The 8,982-nt window shown below is 36.7% G+C and overlaps 1 pseudogene across 1 annotated transcript; it reads left to right on the plus strand.

Annotated features, from left to right (window-relative positions):
- Positions 1 to 1,348: 1,348 nt before the first annotated feature.
- Positions 1,349 to 3,916, plus strand: LOC149566826 (G-type lectin S-receptor-like serine/threonine-protein kinase At2g19130 pseudogene; annotated as a pseudogene). The gene has a single exon (XR_016361584.1). The product of XR_016361584.1 is annotated as a G-type lectin S-receptor-like serine/threonine-protein kinase At2g19130 pseudogene (transcript).
- The last annotated feature ends 5,066 nt before the right edge of the window (positions 3,917 to 8,982 follow it).

The following is an 8,982-nucleotide window of genomic DNA, read 5'->3' on the forward strand; positions in this document are numbered from 1 at the left end:
TCAAAACAATAAAAGAACAAGCCAAGGAAATAAAAAAGCATATAAACCATCAACAAGCATTGTTTATGAAATATAATATTAAGTTACTAATAGTATAACCTACAAGCACTTGCATTAGAATTGGTAGTTTCTTTTGTAGTCATAGCGCTCTATGAAACCTGGAATCAATAATTTTTCTAATATGGAAAACTTCATAAATCTTCTAAGAAAATAAAAATCTTATGTATGTTACAGATGAATAATGATTATTAATAGGCGGAGAAGAAAAAGTTATAAATTTGAGATTACCTAACTCTATGTATGGCTATTTGTAGTGCTCTATTTTCTATATTCAATTGAATATGTATCACTACTCAAGTAAAAATGATTATTCTTGCTTTGTCCCATAATCTTGGTACCCACAAGGTTATCCTAGAGAGAATGGATCTAGTTTTGAGTAGAGCAATGAATAAACAAAAATAAAAAAAATGTCCACATGCTTACAAGTTTCAAATACAATTACCTGTGCTAATGTTTGCTTCTAACCATTCCAATCATTAGGTTAAGAAAACCATTTTGCATATGGAAAAATAGAAAATTAGAGCTAATAAGAATGCATACAAAATGAACATATAAGCATGCTGCTCTCCTATGTAAAATGTTGTATTTTTTCAATGTCAAAACTTTCTTCAAATTAAGTTTCTAACTTGTCATATTTGCATGTTTGTGCAGAAATCTTAGGTTACTCTAGAGAATAAATCTAATTTTTTTATTATATATATGTACAAAATCTATGACAATAGCTATTATCATGGTCGGAGAACATTTGCTAGGTAAAATAATCTATTGTTATCTGAAATGTATGTGTCGGCAGAGTTAGGGTTGTGAAATAGGCGGGGGAAAAGATTTTGTTGCAAAGATTACAATCTAAGCACAGCAAATTAAATTGGTCTTGATACTGCATTTGATCCAAAATAACAATCAAATCTTCAAGTACTAAAATTATAGATCGTTTTTAAAATGCAAATGTTTAGAAGATCGTAAAGTATATAATGCAATGTAAATAAAAAACTAGTATACCCCTTGATAAAATATGCGTTTTAGTTTGCTTTTTAGACGGTGCCAAGCCAATGCAAGATAGCCTATGAACTAAATATCATCTAACTAAAAAATATCTTCTCCACAATCGATTCAACAAATAAAAATGTCCAAGATAGAAATACCGATTCCACAAATGAGAACTTGGATACAATCAAGTCAACTTTAATTTTTGTTTTCACGCGTTAAAAATTACTAGCATTGTCCACTACGCACCGTGTCTGTGAATCCTTTGACACGCAACACATGGAGAAAATTCTATCTGCGACTTAATATTTTGTTTTCGGCTTATATAGAGTAAGGCAGCCATTCAAGTTAATAGTTTATTCGTTGCAAGGTGACTTTTACAGCAATGAGAAATATATGGTCAAGCCTGCTTTTTGCAGTTGCCATTTTTTTTCAGCTCAAGGGTAATAGTGGTGCTCGAGATACTATTCCATTGGGTGCCTCCCTCACTGGAAACCAGACAATTATTTCAAAGAGTGGTACATTTGAGTTGGGATTCTTCAGCCCCAACGGAAGCAACTGGTATATTGGCATCTGGTACCCTAAAATACCAGAGAAGACTTATGTTTGGGTGGCCAACAGGGAGACACCGGCCAGAAACCGGTCTGGCGTTCTGATGCTGTCAAAAGATGGTAGATTGGTTCTGTTCGATGCAGAGGGTGCATCTATTTGGTCAGCCAACACAACAAGCAAGGCATCCCGGGCTGTGTTATTGGATTCTGGTAATTTCTTAATGCTGACGAACGACAGCCAATCTAATACCGTTTGGCAGAGTTTCGACAATCCAGTAGATACCTTGTTGCCCGGGATGAGGTTCGGTGGATATCATCAAAAGCTAATCTCCTGGAAAAGCTCAACGGATCCTGCTCCTGGCCTTTTTTCCCTGCAGATGGATCCATCCGGGGCCAAACAATTTGTGCTGAAATGGAACAATTCTGTACAGTATTGGGCGACCGGACTTTGGGACGGCACAATTTTCAGCGGAATTCCAGAAATTGAGGACAAACACATTTTCAATATCAGTATTGAAAGTAATGGCTCTGGTTTGTATTTGACTTACATGTTTGTTCCTAACATCACTGCTCTCGCACGTTTCGTCGTGACTAAGTTCGGACAAGGGCGACAGCATGCATTGGATGGCAGTAATAAATGGAGCATGTTCTGGTCCATTCCCAGAGATGCATGCGCCGCGTATGGTCCGTGTGGTGCCTTCGGAATCTGTGACCCCAGAAATCTTCAGCTCTGCAGCTGCGTCGAAGGCTTCAAACCCAGAAACAATCACGCCTGGGTTTCCCAAGATTGGGCGTCCACTGGCTGTGTTCGGAAGAACAAGTTAAACTGCAGCAGTGACGGATTCATATTCCATCTTGGCGTAAGGTTGCCTGATGATTACGCTTTCTCAAACCCTGCAATATCCACAGAGAAAGATTGCAAAAGAGCCTGTCTTCGCAACTGCTCGTGCACCGCTTTTTCTTTCAATCCGCCTTCAGGCCCCTGCCAAATCTGGTCCGGAGATTTGCTCAACCTGCGCAACTCTACTTCATCGAGAAGGAATACAAATGTCTTCATTAGAATGGGTCCCTCTCAACTTTCCGAGAAACGCAAAAGCAGAAGTATTATTGGCCCAGTGCTCGGGATCGTTGGTGCACTCACCGTTGCCCTAACTATTTCTTCCGTTTTCATTTGGCGGAGAGGTCGGCAGCGATCGATGGACAGGCGTGAAGATTCTTTAGACCCTTTTCTTAGAATGTTTACTTACAAGGAGCTGAAAATTGCAACAAGGAATTTTAGGTCTGAGCTGGGGAGCGGAGGATCTGGTTCCGTGTTCAAAGGCTCTCTACCAGACGGTACAGTCGTGGCCGTGAAAAAGATGAAGTGTTCGAGACAAGATGAGAAGCAATTCCGAGCAGAAATCAGTTCCCTTGGAAACATACAACATGTCAATTTGGTCAGGCTTAGAGGGTTTTGTGCGCAAGGATCGAAACGGTTACTGATCTATGATTGCATGCCCAACGGCTCTCTGAATTCCCTGCTGTTCAGAAGTAATTCCGCGATCGGTGAGGGGAAGGTGCTCGACTGGAAGACCCGATTTGAGATCGCGCTAGGCACTGCAAGAGGGTTGCTCTATCTCCACGAAGAATGCAGAGGTTGCATCATTCACAGTGATGTCAAGCCTGAAAACATTCTTCTGGACAGTAATATGTCACCCAAGTTGGCAGATTTTGGGTTGGCGAAGCTAATGGGTAGAGATCTGAGCCGCGTGCTGACGACTACAAGAGGAACGAGAGGATACTTGGCTCCGGAGTGGATCGCCGGTACTCCAATCACTCCTAAGGTCGATGTCTACAGTTTTGGTATGACTCTTTTGGAAATAATCTCCGGGCGAAGAAATCTGGACTTAACTGTGCAAGATTCAAGTAAGCTATATTTTCCTACATGGGCTGCAAGCCAATTTCAGCAGGCGAACATGATAAATATTGTGGAGGAGGGTGTTGTTCTAGAGGAGGGGGAAATGGAAGAGGTAAGAAGAGCATGTATCGTAGCACTGTTATGCATTCAGGAGGACGAGGAAGTGAGGCCAAGTATGAGGCAAGTGGTGCAGATGTTGGAAGGGAAGATGGAGCCTCAAACACCACAGATTATGAGCTCAGCGCTTATGGATAGCCCAGAAAACCAAAGCCACACAAACAGCTCTAGTGATAGCAATGTTACTGGTTAAACATTAGTTAACAGCTAAAGTCAATCCTCTAGTGATATACGAGGTTAAGCATAAACATTAGTTACTACTTAAAATCAATTCTTGCTACCTATGTATGCCACAATATCATATTTATGGGGAAACTAATTTTTTTAAAGATTTCAAAAAATAACATTTTAAGAGCATTTCAATCTTGATTCAATACGGATTGCAACACCATAGTTAAATTATCATAATTTATTTATTTATAAAATAAATTTTGTTTAATTATTATATTAAAAAAGTTCACAAAAATACTTGATACATATGTTTAAATATATTTTCTTTATAACATATACAGTTAATATATTTTTATTAAACTAGCACAACTAATATATATGATCTTTTTATGTAATAAATCTTAAGCAATAAATATAATTCTTAATAAAAAATAAAATAACATAAATATCTAGCATTTTTGTCTTATGTATGTATGTATGCATGTATACATGTATGTGTGTGTATGTATATATTCAAATATGTGAATAATACTAAAGTATATTCAATATACAAGGAAATAACTTTTAATTAGTAAATTAATTCAAATCCACCATTTTAATTTATTTCTAAAGAAAAATATGAAAACTCTTAAATAAGTAAGATAACATTTAATGAAATATTTTTATCTATCTATTATGTGTTCTCTTTCCCCTCTCTATGTATCTATCTATATTATGCTTATATACCATATTGATATTAGGATATATATCTTTAAAAAAAAAGTCAAAAACACCCTACAATATATTAATGAGATGCCTATTTTTAATTATTAATTAGATTTATGTATTAAGCGAATTATAGAGCTTAAGAATGGAAAAAATCAATCACAAGTTATTTTTTGAAGATTTGAACGCAAGAAGGAAAATGATACATCACATGGTGTGAATGATAGTATGCAATGGAGTTTTTAGGGATTTATTTCAAGCATAGGTAGCTATATAATTTTTATGGTCCTATGTTGTTGTTGCACAACTTTAGGGTTTTTCAGTCTCTAGTCACTAGATAAGGATTTTGGGTGTGCATTTGAATCTTTTCACATTTTCCTTGGCTTTTATTCTCTTATTTTGGGCTTTGAGAGTATGCATTTTAAAAATAACTTTGTGGGGATATGTAATAGGTTCTCTCACACTTAATCTTCCATAATACAATATTTTTATTTATCTTCATCTAGGATGATTGAAATATTTTCTTAGACTTTTATTTGATTGGTCATTAACTATAAATGACTTTTGGTCTACTCATATTAGTCAAGAATATTGCAGCCATAATACTTAACATATGAATGTTTAAGAGGGTGGTTGACATTTTTTCAAGAATATGGGTGATTGCTTCTATCACTTTTCTCCACTTCAAATTTGTAGTATTTATGCTTCTAATTACATTGATATGTATCATTAAATATCCTCCTAAACTTTTTGACATTAGATTATTTCATTAATATATTTTTAATTCTTTAAAAACTCCATCAAACTATGCCTCATTGTTTATTATAAAAGAAATATTATTTGATAATTCTAAAATAAAATATCACCTCATCTTGAGTAATAGAACCAACATTTAGAAGAGATTATCTCACAACCCAAGTAAATAAAAGGGAAAAACCCAAATTCAAAGGAAAAAGGAAACATATGGATTACTCTAAAATACAGTGCTTTAGATGTGACAACTATGGTCACTTAGCATCTCATTGCTCTGATAGACTAAAACATCAAGCATCCTTTGCCAAAGTCAACAATTCTAATATAGATCCAGAAAGATGGCCATTCTAAAGAACTTCAAATATCCTTAATGCATATGAAATACTAGAATTAAGAGGGAGTTCTCTATTTTCTTATCATCTTCATGAAATTGTAAAATAAATGTAAATTGTTTCATTAAAATAAATTTAGTTTGGTAATAATTTTGAGATGGATTCTCAAAATAACAACTTACTGTAACATATTTTTTAATATATAAAATAATCATAATTATTTGTTTATGCATACTATTGATGAGCTATGTACTTTGATCTTTTCCTTTGAGAATGTTCTTGCAGAAAAATGAGGGAGATTAAGATATAGAGTGAGGCTTACATTTCAAGACATATTGAAAGAGAGAGAGAAGATAGAGGATATGATTAAATCAATCTTCAATGATCTACATCATATTGATTTAGAGGGAGTAAACCATGTTGTGATGGATTCTCCGGTAATTAATAAATTATAGTATTCAAGAGGACTATAATTCATATATATCTTGTGACTATGTGATGGGCCTAACCCCTATGTACATCCTGAAGAAGTGATGACTTCCAAATGATCATCACTTGAAACTGTAGAAGTTATTGAAAGGTGACGATCTTTGAAATGTCCCTTTTCTGATTTTTTTATGATATTTCCAACCTTTAATCAGATCTTTAAGATCAAACAACTAATATCACAAAGATCCTCCAAATTTCTCAAGAAACCCCAAATCGGGTATGCCAGAAATTGTGCCAAAAGCTTCATAGCTTCACCAATTATTAATAAATCTGAAAATGGAAATTTTTACAGAACTTTCAGCAGCATAACAGCCTACAAATTGACATTTCCAGATCCGTATAGCCTTTACACAACAGCTCAAAAATGTAGGACCAAAACTATGCTCATCGGGCTCCCGAAATAGCACAAAATATGCCCGGAAACACCACAAGAACACTAATAATCTATCTCAGAAGTTTAATCACATCCCAATATATATATTCAGATCTATTTTAACAGCTTAAAGTATAAAATACAGCAGCAACCAAAACTGATATGAAATACTCAACCGGAAACACCAAACTCTTACAAAAATACACCCGGAAACTCACAAATCTGCACTGTTCAGCACAAAGGCAAACTCTGTATGAGCATGCACATGGAATGGCTTCAAACTCCCGTCCTTAGCCTTCCTAGAAACCTTCAAACTCCCGTTCTTGGGTCTCCCTGGAAACCTGCAAACTCTCGTTCTTGGGTCTCCTTCTCCACAGGTTTGGCAGCCTCTGAAGAATAACAAAGAATGAGTGAAAATCAAGTCTGGAATCTCCCCCAAAATGCCTCCAAACCTCTTTAAAAAGGGAATAACTGTAACTCACATCCAAGAGAGGTTAATGAAACATATTTTAATAATAATTATCATTTATTAGTCCAACGGTTTCCAAAGATTAACTCCCTTTTTCCGAAACTTCACTTTCTTGGGCCTGCCTGTCTTAGCAAAGATTATTATTTTTTTATTATTTGAAAAGGGGACATGACAAGTCCTCCCCTCCCAAACATTGCTTGTCCTCAAGCAATGGCTGAACAATAAACCAATCAATCCTCCTGGATCCCAAATGTAGTCATGAACTATACTACTACCAATTAACACAGACTCCTGCAAGATCCTCTGCAATATGACCAAGAGGAATCCATAATCAAACTGGCAATTATAGCTCAACCAAACTCCAAAATCACCATTACCACAGTAAAAAACCCATGAGACACAAACTCTTAGAATATCAAAACCCAAGTAAAGTGGACTACCAACATAGTAAATACCATCAATGCATTCCACTGGCCTATATGGAATGTACAATCCAACTCTGCAACAATGGTGAATGCTCTCAAATGAAATTATACCAAGTATGGAGAATCCACACACTGTACAACTCCTGCAGTCAACACAACTCTGTAGATCATTGGCCACTGTCTCATAATCATAACTCCCATGCACCCCTGATGGTGAAAAGCCATCACAAGATAAACAACAAGAAATGGAACCCAAACCAAATTTTCCTGCCATCAACTCCTCAGCATAAGGATCAATTGTTAACTGATGTACATTCCCTGCAATATAATGTTGATTAAAAAAACCAACCTCAGTCAATAGCTCACCATGAACAAGTGATACAACCCACTGTGACTGATCACTAGCTAAGTCAGGAGATGTCATAGCCAAAGGAGTAGAATCAATAACAACACTTGCTGAAGCATCACTCCAAAACTCCTGCTCTAAGTCATGTATTATCAAGCTATCAACTACAGAACCTGTCGCCATGTCGTGCCCATCACAACTCTCATCTCGAGGCATCAAACTATTCCATAATTGATGATAAGCACTAGGAACCAAAGTACATCTCTGTATCATAATCTCATCAACATGGTCATCAAAGGTAAATTGATGAGCGTACCTCACAGTGTAATGCCGATAGAATGCACCAATCTCAGTCAGTGGCTCAGACTGTAATCTAGATGAAACTAACTGCAATTGATCATCAACCATGTTGGAACTGACTACTACCTCCAAAGATATCACCAAGGGAGTAGTATTACTAGCAGGAACCATGCCAACTGTTGACTCACCAACATCACACATGACCTTTGATACATCTCTAGTCTCTCTGCCTTTAGTACTAGAGGCCACCACCCTGTCAGGCATACAATAATCTGCTACAATACCCAACTCAACTAAACTTGACTCTAGTGGGAATGAACCTGATATGCCAATGTTAGTATCAAGGATGGATGCATCCCCATCTCCACTGTCTCTGACAATCTCAGCCATGGACATCCTCGAATCACCAAACACCATAGCTTGTGACTGTATAGAATCAGATAAAGACTGTAGTCGCTCTAACTCCATGGTCACCTTAGCCAAATGAAATTGTGACTCCTTGAAAGCCAACTGTGTACTCTCAAGAATCTCAGAAATCACCTCAAGCTGCTCAGTAAGCTCACTCACCTCATCTTCCTTGGCCAACAATGCATCATATGCTATACTACCCCACTCCATAAGATAATCTCTGTCAGATACCAACTGCATATAATTCTGTCTCAAAATCCGAATAGCCTCCCATAAAGAGTGGATCTCTGTCAAGGAAAGATAACTTCCTTCCTGCTCATCACTAGTAGGAGAACCCCATCCATAAACTGCTAATAACTGACGAGTAGCATCAAAATGTTGGCAAGTGATAGCAATGTCTCGGTCACTAACTCTCAACTGATTAGACACATGATGGCATTGGCTTGACTGTCTCCTACAAACCTCCTTTGATGCATTGTCTAAAGGAGTATCCTCAAAGTTACTAGTCTCTAGAGTATTACCATCCATGTCCCGTGAATCAACTCTAAAGCTCATATCAACATAGAGAGTATCAAAAACTGTAGCACTGCTGTCCAACTCCT

The sequence above is a fragment of the Cupressus sempervirens genome, chromosome 3 (assembly GCF_028749045.1).
Source record: "Cupressus sempervirens isolate cs-2001-9-10 chromosome 3, ASM2874904v1, whole genome shotgun sequence".
Lineage (NCBI taxonomy): Eukaryota > Viridiplantae > Streptophyta > Pinopsida > Cupressales > Cupressaceae > Cupressus > Cupressus sempervirens.